Source organism: Martes martes (assembly GCF_963455335.1).
Source record: "Martes martes genome assembly, chromosome: 6".
Classification (NCBI taxonomy): domain Eukaryota; kingdom Metazoa; phylum Chordata; class Mammalia; order Carnivora; family Mustelidae; genus Martes; species Martes martes.
This window is the reverse complement of record NC_137893.1, coordinates 118633690-118650430: the sequence shown is the minus strand read 5'-3', so window position 1 is coordinate 118650430 and position 16741 is coordinate 118633690. Positions and strand designations below refer to the sequence as shown.

At 36.7% G+C, this 16741-nt stretch overlaps 1 pseudogene across 1 annotated transcript; it reads left to right on the top strand.

Annotated features, from left to right (window-relative positions):
- Window positions 1-11495: 11495 nt before the first annotated feature.
- On the top strand, window positions 11496-12143 carry LOC308345074 (high mobility group protein B1-like; annotated as a pseudogene). Its single transcript has one exon. The product of its transcript is annotated as a high mobility group protein B1-like (transcript).
- Window positions 12144-16741: the final 4598 nt, after the last annotated feature.

The window sequence follows — 16741 nt, the reverse complement described above, 5'->3', positions numbered from 1 at the left end:
CACTGCCCTTGCCAGGGGCCAGGCTAAGTAATCCGCTCGGGTTCGCTTTCGGGAGCTTTTGTTCCCTGAGCGCTTTCCGTAGAGTTCCGGAGGACGGGAATGAAGATGGCGGCCTCCCAATCTCTCGGCCCGGAGGAGCCGAGAGCTTGGGGTTCCGCTCCTCAGTGCACTCTCAGAGCAAAGCGCCCAATAGCCCCGCCTCCCTGGCTTGCGGTCGCGCCTCGAGGAAAGCAGTCAATTGTTGGAGCTGGAGAAAAGCGCCGGGTCGCTTTTGTCTCCGTGGCCTCCGGCCGCGCTCCGAGCCCACCCAGCCTGCGACCGGCACAAGGTAACCCCGGGCTTAGAGCTCACTCCTCGGCTTTGTCGCTATAGCCGGCTTCCCCGCTCTAATACCTGCGAGCTCTGCGGCACTCAGACATCCCCAGTCCTTCTGTGACCCTGCGGGTCCTGGGGTTATGCTGACCCCGCCTGGGTTTCCCCCCAGTTTAGCCTCTGGAGCGATGTCTCCCAGTGGAGCCGACTTTTAAAAGTCCCGATTTTGTGCTCCGTCGCTCCGCCGCTTGCCGGGTGCCGGCCCCTCCCCCCGGGGTCTATCTTCCCGCCGCTTTGGATTCACTTCTCCGCAGGTCCTACCTTTCAGAAAGTGATCGATTTTCTGTTTCTGGGATTGTTGCTCTTCTTCTCTTCCATTTCCCGTTGGATTTATAGGTGTTCACAATGGTTAGATAAGCTATCTAGCTGATCTCCTGCTACCCGATGTCGTCTCAGCCTGCTACTTCTCCGCCATCTTGACTCCTCCCCCTTGCTTCTTGAAATAAGCCTGTATTGCTATATACTTTACTCTTAAGACTGCTTTTGCTGCATCCCATAGGTTTGGGACCATTGTGTTTTCATTTTCAGTTATTTCCATGTATTTTTTAAAATTTCTTCTTTGGCTTCCTCATTGACTCATTGTTTATTAACATGTTAAACCTTCATGTATTTGCAGTCATTCCAAATTTGTTTCTTGTGGTTGACTTCAAGTTTCACAGTATTGTGGTCTGAAAATATGCATGATATTATTGCAGGGTTTTGTTTGTTTGTTTGTTTGTTTTTATTTTGTTTTTTGTTTGTTTGCTTTTGTTTTTGTTTTTGTCTTATATTTGTTGAGGCCTGATCTGTGACTTAATATGTCATCTGTTCTGGAGAATGTCCTGTATGCACTTGAAAAAAAATGTGTATTTTGGTGTTTTAGGATGGAACATTATGAATATATCTGTTTAGTTCATCTAGTCAATTGTGTCTTTCAAAGTCCTTGTTTCCTTGTTTATTTTCTATTAGATGATTTGTTCATTGATGTAAATGTGTGTTAAGGACCTCTACTATTATTGTATTGTCAGAAATTTGTTCCTTTATGTTTGTTTTTAATTGTTTTATATATTTGCCGTTCCATGTTGGATGCATAAATACTTACAATTGTTAGATCTTCTTGTTGGATTGTCCCCTTTATTTTGATGTAATACCCTCTTCATCTCTTGTTACAGTCTGTGTTAAAGTCTAGTTTGTCCCTTATAAGTATTGCTACTTTTGCTTTCTTTTGATATCCATTTGCATGACATACATTTCCATCTCTCACTTTAAATTTGAATGTGTCTTTAGGTCGAAAACGAATCTCCTGTAGGCAACATTTAGATGGGTTTTATTATTTTATCCATTCTGACACCCTATATCTTTTGATTGGAGCATTTAGCCCACTTACATTCTTAATAATTATTGATAGATATGTATTTAGTGAATTTTTAAAAAAATATTTGATTTATTTGTTTGAGAGACAGAAGAAGAGAGAGCACTAGTGGGGGTGAGGGGCAGAGGGAGAAGCAGACTCACTGCTGAGTGGGGAGCCTGACACAGGGCTCTATCCCAGGACCCTGAGATCCTGAAGTGAGCAAAGGCAGATGCTTAACTGACTGAAGCCCCAAGGTGCTCCTATTTAGTGCCATTTTATTAATTGTTTTATCATTGTTTCTGGAGATTTTCTCTGATCCTCTTGTTTTGTCACTTTTGGTTTTTCTTTTCCATTCACAAAATCCCTTTAAAATTTATTGCAGAGCTGGTTTAATGGTCACAAACTCCTTTAGTTGTTCTTTGTCTGGGAAATTCTTTATCTCTCATTCTATTTGAGTCTTAGCCTTGCTGGATAGAATATTCTTGACTGCAGATATTTTCCATTTAGTACTTTGAATATATTATGGTATTCTTTTCTCACTTGCCAGGCTTCTATTGAGAAATCTCCAGCCAGACTTACAGGGCTTCCCTTGTAAGTTAAGGACTTCTTTTGTCTTGCTGCTTTTAAGAATTTTTCTTTATCACTACTTTTTACAAATTGAAGCATAATATATCTTGTTGTTGATGGGAGTTCTCTGTGCCTACTGAATTTGGCTACCTGTTTCCTTTCCCAGATTAGGAAATTTTTCAGCCATTATTTCTTCAAATATATTTTCTAAACCCTTGTCTCTCTCTACTTCTGGTACTCCTATAATACAAATGAAGTCACTGAGTTCCTAAGTCTTTTCTCATGTTGCATGACTCTTCTTTCTCTATTTTGTTCAGCTTATTTTCCATTATTTTGTCTTCTATATCTCTAATTCATTTCTCTCCTTCTTCTAGTCTCTTGTGCATTGCTTCAAACTGGTTTCCAATCTCCGTAGCTGCATTCTTTACTTCTGACTGCTACTCTTTCAGCTCTTTAATCTATGTGGTAAGTATCTCCCTGTCTTCCATTTTTCTCTCAAGCCCAGTGAATATCCTTATGATTGCTGCTTTAAATTATCCACCAGGCATGGTACTTAAATCTGTTTTGCTTAGACTTCTGTCCGTGGCCTTATCTTTTTCTTTCATTTGGAGTGAATCCCTCCGTTTTGGCATTTTTGTCTAGGTCTCTGCCCTCTTCTCTCTGTTAAAAAAACTGGTCATGTTTCTTGCTCCTGAGAATAATGGCTTTGTGAAGAAAAGGTCATGCAGTGTCCAGGGCCTGATGCTTCAGAGAGTCTGTGGTGTGTTCTTGTGTGTGGCCTGCTATTGTGATTTGGCTACTTTCTCCTTTAGGCTAATCATCTGCAGAGGCTCTCCTTGCTTACAATGGGCAGTGTTTTGTCCCTGGCCAGAATGTAGTGAGTGTTAAAGGAGACCTGATGCTAGTTCCACTAAACTAAAGCCCTGTAGAACTCTCTGGTTGGTAGCAGTGTTGTGAGCAGGGGTTTCTTCTGGTCTTATGGCTAAGAGGCCCACGTGCTGGAACTAAGCAAGTCTGACTAAAAAAGGATGTACTGGCAGAGCACAGGCATGTGGGACTTGGTGTAAGCAAGTTAAGTAGCCTGTGTTAGTGCTGTGTTGCTTCCCATGGGTGGTTCTTTGTTAATGCTGAGGGTTGGGGAAGGGAAAGGGTGCCAGCCAGCTCCTTTGTCCCCAGACTGGTGTCTCCATGAATGCTGCCTCTCATGGATATGCTCCAAGAAGAGAGAATAATCTCATCACTGTGTGCCCCAGGCATTCTTCAAAATCATTATCCTCATGCCATCTGTACCTGTGTTTTCTGCCTGCCTTATATCCATGAGCAGCACAGTGCCCACTGGTCTCCATCCTGCCTAAGCCCACTGACCTTTAACTCTAGACTTTAAGCCCTGCTGGTTACAAGAACTCATGAAATTCAGCACCTGTCTTTCCCAACCAATGGCTTTGGGGAAAAGTTCTTCTTGTTCATTTCCCTCTGTGCTCTACACTCTTTTTACCTTATCTGCAATGATGGCTCCCTCCCCTCTGTAGCACCTGTGACCCATTTCTCCCATAAACCACCATCTCTTTACCTTCTTCAATGTGACCTCTTCTCTCCTTTTAGCTGCGGAATTTGTTCTGTCAGTCTTCAGATTGATTCCTGGGGCATTTAGAATGATTTAATAGTTATCTTGCTGTGTTTGTACAGTGAGGTGAGGTTAGGGTCTTCCATTTCCACTGCCATTTTCTCATCAAAACCCTTAAACACTTTGATTTTTAACCTACGTTTTAAAATTAAATATCACATCCTATGTAACTTTTCTCCTGTAACAATTATTTACTTTTTTTCTCGTACACCAACATTCTACAGAATGTAGAGGAGGATTGGTGTTTTGCAAATTCATGGGCCTGAGCTTCAACTTGGCATTCAAAATGTTATCAAATAATTTATCAGTGTCCTTTATGCACACTACATCTCTTTTAAACCTTGAATAACACCTTCAAAAACTTATGTCCTAAATTGTTCAGTCTCCATACCTCGAACTTTTAATCCATACAACAGTTTCTCTTTTTGCACAATATAAAATTCTTAAACATCCTGCTCTTCTATCACAAATTCATGTCTTTTGATTTTTATTTCCTTTCATCATGAAAATTATATTCTACTTCCTATAAATTTTCTTTCCCTTTCTTAAAAATCTCATTTCCTTAGACTATTTTCTCTTTAAAAATTTGCTTTATCACTTAGCACTCCTTCTCAAATTTTTTTCCCATTTACTCTTTTTTCTTCATATGAAAATACTCAGTTCACACCATTATTAATTTAAAAAAAAACTATACTTATGGTGTATAAGTCAAAATCAACAGAAAAAAGCAAAATCAAGTTTTTTATGCAGAGTCTCCATACATTTTTATCATCATCAAGGCACTTAGAAAAAAACAAAAAAAAACAAAAAAAACCAAAGCACTATGAATAATTATGTTTTAAAAATGGGACACATGACAATCTAATCATATGTCAATCATTTTTTTTTTTATCCAATCCTTACATTTTTATTCAAACTCCTTGAAGTAGTTGACTGTAATGGCTGCCCTCAATGGAGGAGATTTGGCCCACCGAGGGGAATTTAGAAATGTCTGTTTATGTTTTTCCTTCTTATAAATTGGGACATTGCTATTGGCATCTGGTGGAAGTTGTTGAATGACTACAATACATACAGGGCATTCTCCCACAACAAAGAATTATCCAGACAAATATGTCAATAGTGGTGATGATGAGAAACCCTGATCTATAGTAGTTTATATTTTCGCAGTCTAATCTATTGCTAAGATTTCAATGAAGGCTTTGAACACGTTTCTATACAGAACTGAAAATGTTCTATACAGAACAGAAAATTTTCTTAAAATTTTATTTACTTATTTGATAGAGAGAGAGAGAGAGCAAGCTCAAGTAGGCAGAATGACAGGGAGAAGGAGAAGCAGGCTCTCTGCTGAGCAGGGAGCCTGATGTGGGGCTTGATTCCAGAACCCTAGAATCATGACCTGAGCTGAAGGCAGCCGCTTAACTGACTGAGCAACCCAGGTGTCCCTATACATAACTTCTGAAATCTAAACCATCTTTGTTACCTGTGATACTGCATATTCTTGTCAGTTTTCTTTCTTTCACCAGAGCAGCCCTTCTCCATCAAAATTTTAAGAGAAAATGAAGCCCTAGTGACTTAAAACATTCATTATATGTAATGAATTAACTTTTCTTCTATATATATAGAATGTTACTAGTTATTTATATTCCTTTGAGAATGAACAAAACAGTCACTCAAATAATTTACTGTAGGGCCTAATTCTTTTGTGGAACCTCAGCCCAAGGAAGGGTGTACTAGAACAATACAAAGGGGTATAATGAAGAAAAAATTCAGTAGGAAAAATGGAAAACAAATAAGAAATGCTTAAAAAATGAAAATGACAATAAAAACTAAGTGTAATTTAACTGAACTCTCCAGATTAAAGACAAATATATTTATATTGGATTTAAAAATTAAGTTCCTGGAGTATTACACTGTATGATATTAATAATTGCAATCATAAGGCTGAAGAAGCAGAAAGTTATAAAATAAAGGAATACACATGGTTAGATCCTTTAAAGAAAAGGGTTATATGCATGTCATCCTTGCACAGGGGCCATGCTAATCTTCTCTGAATCGTTCCAATTTTAGTATATGTGCTGCCGAAGCAAGCACAAGAAAAGGGTTATATGAAGAGTTATAAATGATCATAGTATATGCCAAAGTAAAGCAGTTGTAACTTTATTAAGAAAATGGAACAAATTATTCTTTAAGGTGAAGGTATTTTGAAAAATAAATAGAAACAATAAATATTAAGAATTCAATTCATGAAGAATGAACACAACTTGTATGTGTCAGATAATAAAATTTCAATATATATGACTATAGTTGAAAGAATGTAAACTTTATAAAACCAGCATCATTGTGATGGGTTTTATTAAAATTTACTCTGTACTTATAAGTTGGACAGATGTTACTTAGTTGAAGATGTAGGAAGATTTCAGTAAAACATATATCAAGTTAGATATTGTGATTTTATTGATTTAGTTTATATCTAAAATAACATTCTTTTGTTTTTGAGTTTTGACAAATATATACACCTTGTTTCTAAAAACCAAAAAAAGGAATAGAATTTTGAGCATCCCAGAAAGCTTCTTTTTGGTTTTTTTTTTTAAGATTTCATTTACTTATTTAACAGAAAGAGGCACAGTGAGAGAGGGAACACAAGCAGGGGGAGTGGTGGAGGGAGAAGCAGGCTTCCCACTGAACAGGAAGCCTGATGTGGGGCTCAATCCCAGGACCCTGGGATCATGACCTGAGCTAAAGGCAGATGCTTAACAACTGAGCCACCCAGGCGCCCCCAGAAAGCTTCTTTATGCTCCTTTCCAGTGGACTCCTCTACCTTGAAGCAAATATTGTTTTTATTTCATTCACTATAACTGTTAAATATTGAGTCTATCAGAAATTTGTTTCTTTTATTGCTATTATTTCATTATGTGACTATATGACAAATGTTTATCCATTTACCTATTGATAGCTGTTTTTGTTATTTCTAGTGTTTTGCCTTTATGAATAATTCCACTTAAACATTGTTATACAACTCTTTTGTGAATACTTGTTTACATTTTGCTTGAGTAAATATCATGAGTGAAATCATCACCTCACACCAGAAAAATAAGGTTAAATTTATAAGACACTGACAAATTGAATTCCAACTGGTTGTACCATTTTTTATTCCCACCATCGGTGTTTGAATATATTATAATACAATGTAAAAGCCAGGGAATTACCATGGATACAACTCACACTTCTTATTCAGATATCACCGGTTTCACATGCACTTGCATTTGTGTGTGTGTGGTTCCATGCAATTTTGTCACATGTATGAATTCATATAGCCACCAGCTCAATCACAACACAGGGCTGTTGCATCACTACAAAGATTTCCCTCATATTATCCCTTTGTCGCCATAGTATATGGCCATACCCATTCTTTCCCCAGTTCCTAACTCCTGGCAATAGCTAAACTATTCTCCATCTCTTTAGTTTTATCATTTTGAGAGGAAGTTTTTCTAGGATGCATGTGGGAAAAGATGAAGAATTGGGACCATTAATGAAATTAACATACCATTCAGGAATACAGCTCATTAGAAAGTGGTAACTGCTAAAGGAAAAGAAAACATTGCAGTAGATGGAGACTACTGACAGCTGCAGAACAGGGTGGGGTTCAATTTGAGCAGGTCAGCCTGGACAGGACTTTGTGAGAAGATAATACTTGAGTAAGATCTAGAGGAGATAAGGGAGTTGTCTAAGTGGATTTCTGGATGAAGAAGTTTCCAGTCAGAGGAAACAACTACAACAAATTCTGTAAGACAGGAACATGCCCAGTATTGTTAAGGAATGGAAAGAAGCTGATATGAATGGTGTGAAGGAGCCAGAAGTACAGTAATTGGAGAAAAGGTCAGAAAATTAACAGATTCATATGACATCTAATAAGCCATTAACATAACTTTTAAGTTGAGTGAAATAGGGAGATGCTATGGATCATTGAGTAGAAAAATGACACGTTTTGACTTATGTCTCTAGTAAAATATTCAAGTTATTATTGCTGTTGTAGTAAGATTAGTCAGTAGGATGAGAAAGAAAACAAGGGGACTATTGTTAAAGTGATCCAGGCAATAACTGATGGTATCTCTGTCTAGTTTGTGAATTGCTAAAGTGGTGAAATGTGGTTGAATCTGGAGCAGTTTTTTGTTTGTTTGTTTGTTTGTTTTTCCCCTGGGGGTAAGGGATGATTGCAGAGGAATATCAATACCTAGGCATTAAGGGGAACATAAATGTAGGAATGAGATATCATGCAGGCTAGAGCTAAAAGAATTAAGAATGCATCTGAGACAATGTCTGGAAACCAGAGAGGGGAAACAAGGTGAAAAGAAAGAGGATGGGAGGGGTTGTCAGGACAGAAACCTCTATCTAGTTGCATAGTTGTTTATTGTTTAATCAGAGGGCTCCTAAGTGGCAGTTATTTACATAAGAATTTATTAGATGACAGTATATTAGATGAGAGTATTGACCTAGCATGGTAGATCTTAATCTTAAGCCCTTTGCTTTGGGTATTTGCTTTTCTTGTTGATTGTTTTTAATCCATACTCTGTACCTGCACACACTTTTCCTTCCCTTCAACTTCCAGGATCTTGGTCTCAAGCCCACATGGTTTAACCATGATCTAACAAGAAAAGTCAGTCACATGACGGAGATATCTGAGTCTAAACAATTAGCAAGACTTAGCTCTGATTCCATCTCCCAACTATTGGAAAATGGGAATGTAGCATATCTTAGTATTCCAATCATAAATTCTGATAAAAAGATATATTTTAGAGTTGGGGAGTTTCAGTGAATATTAGAATAAAGGTGATGAAGTTCTAGAGCCTAGGTGAGGTTCGGTGGGCTGAGGTCCGGAGCCGATGACCAAGAAAGAATTCTTGAGACATCTTTGGTGCAAAATGGTATTTTATTAAAGCATGGGGACAGGACCTGTGGGCAGGAAGAGCTGCTGCCCCGGGTTGTGAGGGATGGCAGGTTATGTACCCTGCAGTTGGGGGAAGGTGAGGGAAAGTAGGTTTGAACGGAGTTTTCATATGTTAAAGGAGACCTCCAAGGTGCAGGGATACCGGAGGCTTGATCAATGTTGTCTTTTGGCAAGCCATTAACATCAAGATGGTTGGGAGATTCCTGGTGGGATGTCACAATCCTGCTATCAAGCGTCTTTGTTAGTGAGATTTAGGTATAGAAGAAACTTAACTTCACTTACATTTCCTTCTACCCCAGCTTCCTTCAGTTTTGTTTATGGAGGGGAGGGTGACATTAAGGCTTGAGGAACTGAGTTATTTGCCTCTGGAAATTGTGCCATTGATAATGTAACTTCTTTGTTCATAGATCTCTAGGACATTTGTAAACCAAGGGAGACTCCTGGCTTCTGGGATTGCAGATCTCAGCAAGTTAACTATTTGTTTCTCGTTTTGGCAGTCAGGGGTACCTGAGGAATGTCACATACATCACCGAGGGGAGCTGATGGAGAGGGGGTGCAAGGTGCCAGCTTTTGCTTTGTCCTCAGCCAGCCTCCTGCTCCCTCATCAAAGGGAATAAAACTCATGTGCAAGTGAAATAATTGTATATTTAGCCACTGCAAAAAAATTCTACAGTTAAATTGCTGGAATTCATGAACTTACCAAGGTTATTAGATATAAGAATAATATTTCTTTAGAAACAAAACATACAGAAAACACAATTTGAAAAAGATATACAATTCATGTTATCATCAAAATCATAAAATACTTAGAAATAGTATTCTTATAGCTAATAATCTTGGTAAAATCATTAATGCCAATAACTTAACTATGACATTTTTTGCAGTGGCTAAATGAACAATTATTTCACTTGTACCTGAATAAATACTAAGAAAAAGGCTCAAAACCTCAATATTCTAAGTTTATGGTTAAAATATCTACTATTAAAAGAAATTTAAATTATCACACAATTGATCTATGGATTCAGTGAAATCTCAAACGAAACCTAAACATAAGACATCTGCTTTGGACCAAGAGAGAGTTATAAGGGCTTAAAACAACAACAAAAATTGAAGAAAATAAATGAAACAATAGTTTTTGAGACATTGGGCATCAGACATTGAAGGACAATGAGAGCAGAGATAGAAAACAAATGATGTAGGCCCTATAATTGTCTCAGCTGACTGCCTAGATAAAGTTTCCAGGAACCCCAGAAGAACCTACTTTACTTTCTAATTTGTGAATCCATCTTGGAATCCAGAGGAACCAAAAGTGGCTAAGGTTTGCAAAGTTCCAGAGGAGAAATAACTGCATACACAGAAGGAAAGAACATCCTGGAGATCTGCAGAGGGTTCCCCTTAGTCTTCACCTGAGCATTGAACAGTATATATATATATATATAAAACTATCCCATGTTGGAGAATAAACCACATGAGAAGATTAAAGGGAACAATCATTATTATCCACACAGGGTCCAGAATAGTTCTAGTCTCCAACAGTCAAAGTGGAAAACCTCACAACTCATGAGACATCAGGTAGAGTACTGAGAGCAGTTTTACTTTAGTAGGGGGGAGAATTTAGCTGTACATTAAACAGAGTTTTAGATTCTAACAATCTGAAAAACATGCCCAAAAGTATCAAATCATATGAAGAAACTGTGTTTTAGAACAAATCTTGAAACTATTTATGGAGTGCAAAAATATCTACCACCTAAAAAGGTAAATTCACAATGTTTGGCATGCAGTTGAAAGTTACCAGCCATTCAAAGAAACAAGAAAATATGACTCCACAAATAGGAGAAAATTCAACCAAAAGACAAGTAACCAGAAGTGACATAGATGTAGAATTAGTAGATAAAAACATTAAAAATTAGTTTAACTATATTTAATATGCTTGAGAAGCAAGAGGAAAGATTGACCATGTTAAGTAGAAATATGAAATATACATGTAAAAGGCTCAAATTAAAATTCTAGATAGGAAAACTAAAATGTTCAACATGAAGACTACACTAGGTAGGATTAGCTGTAGGTTAGAGGTTGCAAAAGAAAAGATTAGTGACTTTGAAGACAGAGTCTTATCTACAATGAGACCCTGAAAAATAAGAAATAAAGTGCATCAATGAGCTGTGAGACAACTCAAATGGGCAAAAATATCTGATTTGAAGAAATAATGACCCAAATTTTTCTCAGATTTGTTGCAAAATCAATCCAAAGATTTGTATCTCTACTAATACTAAAAACAAAGAAAACTAAATCAAAGCACATCATAATCAAATTTCTCCAAACAAGTGATAAAAAAAATATATCTTAAAAGCAGCCAGAGATGAAAGCAACATTATATAAAGTGGAACAAACATAAAAATGATGGCAGACTTAGTTAAAATAACATAACCCAGATGTGAGAGGAATAGTATTTTTAAAGTATGAAAAAAAAATCATTTGCCATTCTAATGTTTATGTGATTTCAAGAAATACCAAGTAACTAAAACAATCTTGAAAAAGAACAACAAAGAGACTATGTCTGGCTCCTGCTCTCACAGAAGGAGAGACAGTTCCTGGGCAAGTGAGAGCCAGATGGCACCAAACAGTTCTGTGCCTCACTGAGAAAATAATTACACATGTGTAGAGGATATCCTAAGAAGAAGCCAAGAGGAAAATATCACCATATGCATTCTTTATGAAAACTTGCCAATAAGACCACAAGAAGAAGCAACTAGATGCTTCAGTCAGTCAAATTCTCAGAGTTTTATAAGAAGTGCTTAGCGAGGTGGAGGATCATGTCTGCTAAAGAGAAAGGAAAATTTGAAGACATGGCAAAGGCAAGCAAGGCCCATTATGAAAGAAAAATTAAAACTTATATCTCCCCTAAAGGAAAAGCAAAAAAGAAGTTTGAGGATCCCAAATGCACCCAAGAAGACTCCTTCAGCCTTTTTCTTGTTTTGTTCTGAGTATCATCGAAAAATCAAAAGAGAACATCCCAACCTATTCATTGGTGATGTTGCAAAGAAACTGGGAGAGACATGGAATAACACTGCTGCAGATGATGAGCATCCTTTTGAAAGGAGGCTGCTAAGTTGAAGGGAGAAGTACAGAAAAGATATTGCTGCAGAGCAAGCTAAAGGAAGTCTGATGCAGCAAAAAAAGGGAGCCATCAAGGCTGTATAAAGCAAAAAAAAAAAAAAAAAAAGGAAGAAGAGGAAGACAAGGAAGAGAGGGAGGAGGAAGATGAAGAAGATGCATATGAAGAAGATGATAATGATGAATAAGTTCTAGTTCAGTTTTTGTTTTGTTTTTATTTTATTTTTTTGTTGTTGTTTTGTTTTGGTTTTGGTCTATAAAGCACTTAAAGGTCTATACAATACTTTTCCCTTTTAAAGGGAAAAAACTGAAATATAAGGCTGTGTAAGATATGCTTTTAACCTGTATGGTCTTTTTTGGTATAGTTAATACACTAGTGAAAGCATCTTTAGATAGCCTTGTCACGGTGATAATTTAAGTACCCACTAACTTTGTTTGGTGCAGTATGGGGGTGGGAAATTGGCATGGAAACTTAAAGCAGGTTTTTATTGGTGAACAGCACAAATTAATTAGATATGGGTGGTAGTTTCCATTTTCAGTTGTCTCTGGAAACTTATATGAAATAATTGTTCTGTTAATTGAATCCTAATCTTTAATTGCAAAAAAAAAAAAGGTACAGCTGCTTTGTTGACATTCTGAATGCTTCTAAGTAAATACAATTTCTTAATATAAAAAATCCCACAAAGATGGTGGACTCACACTTCATAATCTAAAATCAAACCACAAAGCCACCGTAATTAAAACAGAGTACTGGCATATAGAGTAATGAGACAGAACAGAGACTCCAGAAGTAAGCTGTCACATATATGGTAAAATAATTTCCGATAAGGTTGCCAAGACCACTCAATGTGAAAAGAATAGTCACATGGTGTTGTGAAAATTGACATCCATATGCAAAAGAATGAAGTCGGACCTCTACCTTACACATATAAAAATTAATTCAAAATATAACAAAAACCTAAATTTAAGAACTAAAACTATAAAACTATTGAAAGAAAAGTAGATAAAATCTTCATGACTTTGGATTTGGCAATGGTTTCTTCAACATGATATCAACAGCACAGGCAACAAAAGAAGTGTACATAAATTAGACTATTTTAAATTTTGTACATAAGGACACTATCAAGAGAAAGAAAACACAACCCACAGAATGGGTTGCACAGATGAAAAAAATCTAATTGAAACAGTAATAAGTCAAAGCTAATAATAAACCAAAACCATAATATATAATGAACAAATACAGTTTAGTTCACTACATTAACAGAATAAAACAAAAACAAAATTAAAAACAACAATGAACAAGTAACAACAGAAACTTTGTAACCATAGATGGTGCAAAAATTTTTTGACAATAAATGACAATTTTTTAATAATGAAAATAAAATTATAAAAGAAACGAAATGTGTCCACAATAGATTTTAAATGCAAATCTTTAGCAACTTTATTCATAATAGCCAAAACCTAAAAACATCCCAAATGCCCATCAGCAGGAAAATGGATGGAAAAATTATGGCATAGTCATATAATGGAATTCAACTCAAAAATATAAAAGGAATAAACTATTGATATATACAATAGCTTATACCATATACATGGTCTCAACAACATTATATTTAGTGAGAGAAATGAAATACAATAGTGTATTATTACCATTATAAGAAATTCATGAAAAGGCAAAACAAAAAACCTTGATGATGGAAATTAGACCACAGTTGCCTGGGGAAAATTGATATTCTAAATCTTGATTGAGGTATGGGTTATTTGGATATGTACGCTTGTCAACATTTATCAAAGTTTATACTTGAGATCCGGGCTTATAAAGATATATGTCTGTAAATTTTACCTCAATCATAAAAAAAGGAGGTACTTCAACACTTTTTGTATGAGGGCAGAAAGCCCAGACTGTCCTACTTGACTTTTAAGACTACTGAATTGTAAGGAAGACACATCCTAGTTCACTTTATAACATTAATATATGGGTTGGAAGAGAGAAAAAAATTACTTTTCACCCTTTGATTGCAGCCATGCCTTCTCATATCCACAATTTCATCAGTCTCATATTTTTGAAAATTCTGCTTCACAAATATGGAAGAGAAACCCCAAAATTCTCCCCTAGGAATATCATGTTTCAAAATAAGGAAATCCTATTTCACTCCTATATTCCTGTCACAGTAAGATAGAATTTTCTCTGGAATATATGATGATCCTTCTGTTTCAATGTGAGAAACAGAATTAGAAACAGGGAGAATGAGAATAAGGTTGATTTTTAAAAAGTGCAAAACCACTGTCAGTACTGGGGCAGCAAAATAATGAAATTTTTTTGCTTTCTAGGAAGATATGATAACCAGCTTCCACAATGGCTCCCCATGTCTCTCAACCCACAGTAATCATACTCTTGTACAGTCCTCTCCCACATTTTATCAGAGTTGGTCTGGACATCACTATGATCAACTGAAACAGTAGAAGTGATGGTATATCACTTCCAAGAACAGGCTATGGAAGGCATTGTAGCTCTGAACCCTTTCTTTCATTGCTTGCTCAGCTGCATGCCTTGAATATAATAGGTGGTTCCATGGAAATGTACACATGATGAGGAACTGAGGCCTGAAGTCAACAGTCATGTGAATGAACTCTCTTGCAAGTAGATCCACCAGCCTCAGTCAAGCCTTCAGATGACTACAGCTTTAGCCAAAAGCTTAACTGCAATCTTTTGACAACTACAAGCCAAACTACCCAGTTAAACTGCTCCCCACTTTCTGACCTGAGAAATACTATGCAATTTGTTGTCCTAAGCTGCTAAGTTTTAGAGTAATTTGTTATACAGTAATATAATTCACTGGGACCCTTTTGTAATCTCTGCAGATTAGTTACTCATTTACCACCATGGTCCCAGAAATACATTCTGGTGTCCAGAATTCATTCCGCAGTTTTTATTTAAATATAACAGCTTTTCATTTAATATTTCACTTTCTTTTGGGCTGATTACATTGCATATTTGAAGATGCAGAATAACCTGCCTTGACCCTCAAAATTAGTTCCCATCTCCTCTGATACAAGAATCTGGCTGCAGTTTCCAAAATACTGCTCATCATGGCATTATCCTAGCTTGAAGTTTAATTGATACATCATAGACATTTACTCTATTATAGGGAGCTAGTAATTTCCATGTGAAATTTTGCCCCCACAAATGCCAATTTTCCTTGTTCTACCCACCGGCCCGAGAGCATAAGTCAATAATGGGAAGGAAGTGAGAAGAAGAAACTGGGGATACCAAGTTCTTATAGGACTATTAAGTATTTCTGCCGAGTATCTCATTTATCCTGGTTACAGATGCCTTGGGCTTAGGTGCAGGATAATTTTGGACAGCACAATCATGTGCTTTACCCCATGTAAATTGGCGATCAGAGGTATGGAAAATGTTTTAAGTCTCTTGAAAATACCTGAAAGAGAAAGGGAATTTTCTCTCTTTTCCCTCAAGGTCTCTACTTAAACTATTGATGGGGAGAGAAAACTTGCCCAAAAGGAAGATCCTCACCAGTGTTATTTTCCAGGAACATTCACCCAAAGTCTAAAGCAGAACTTATCTATGCTACTTCCCTCAGTCTTTCTTAGGCAGCAACAACTGGAGTCTTATCTTCTTCAGACTTTCTCAGCAGTCCAGCTTTATGGAAAGAAGCTTTATTTTCTCCCTCTTCCGCAGTCATATGGAAAGACCATGAATAATCCTAATAGAGGCAGTCCCTATTACATCCCATTATTCTTGAATTAGTATAATTCATAGCATCTCTTAACTGCTATGGGTGAGCGAAAAAGCAGGCAGAGGCAATGTGGTTGGGAAAAGAACCTAAGACTTCTTTTATATCATGACTATCAAAAGTACAAGATTAATCCCAAAATCTGCTTAGTAAAAATACAAAAAAATTAAAATTCTTAGTCAGCCAATAAGCCATATACCAATTCTCATTGTCCTTGCTTAGAAATATATATTCTAAGTGGCACAGCACAATAAAGACTGGTATCAAAGTTCATTTGTCTACTCAACTGGTTTGAAATATTAACCCTAGTTCTTGATCAGCAGGGCTCAAGTCCAACTTCCTGCTAGGTTTACCTGAACAACTTTATTTTAAAAAGTACCATTATCAAGGTCCCACCTCACACTAATCAAGTAGAAATTTCTTGGAAGTGGGGGAGAAGAAGAGAAGGCAGGGTTATGAATCAGTAATTTAAAAGATATTCTCAAGTGATTATACTGTGCACCAAGGACTAAGAACCACAGGCCTAGGCTGACATCTCCATGTCTCCTATTCCTTATCTAGTAGCTCAGGCTGAGCCTTAAAGGCAGAGTGGGGTGGAAGGGAGTGTATTGCTCAAAGACCCTCTTACCTCACCCACCACAATGGGAAAAGAAGGAAATATTTGAACTCCATTCTTTTCATTCAGAGTTTCACCCACAATTAACTGAATGGTGTTTTATCAATATCACTACCTTCAGGAATATAAAGATACTGAGTTGCCTCATAAATCTTTTGGATGTTAATAAAAATCGTAAGGGTAATTAAAGTGTAACTGGCCTTGGAGTAAAGCTATGGTAGAGTCCTTTGGTTCTATCTTGAATATGTTATTTCATTTTCTTTATCTTTTAAACACTCTGACTTCAAATAATATATTACACAAGAGTGATCTTTGAAATGAAATTGCCAGAATAAGAGCTTGCTTTTGAAGAAATTGAAGGTCATTACTCTGTAATTACACCAAATAAAACTTATAGCCATCTATAAACATAGAG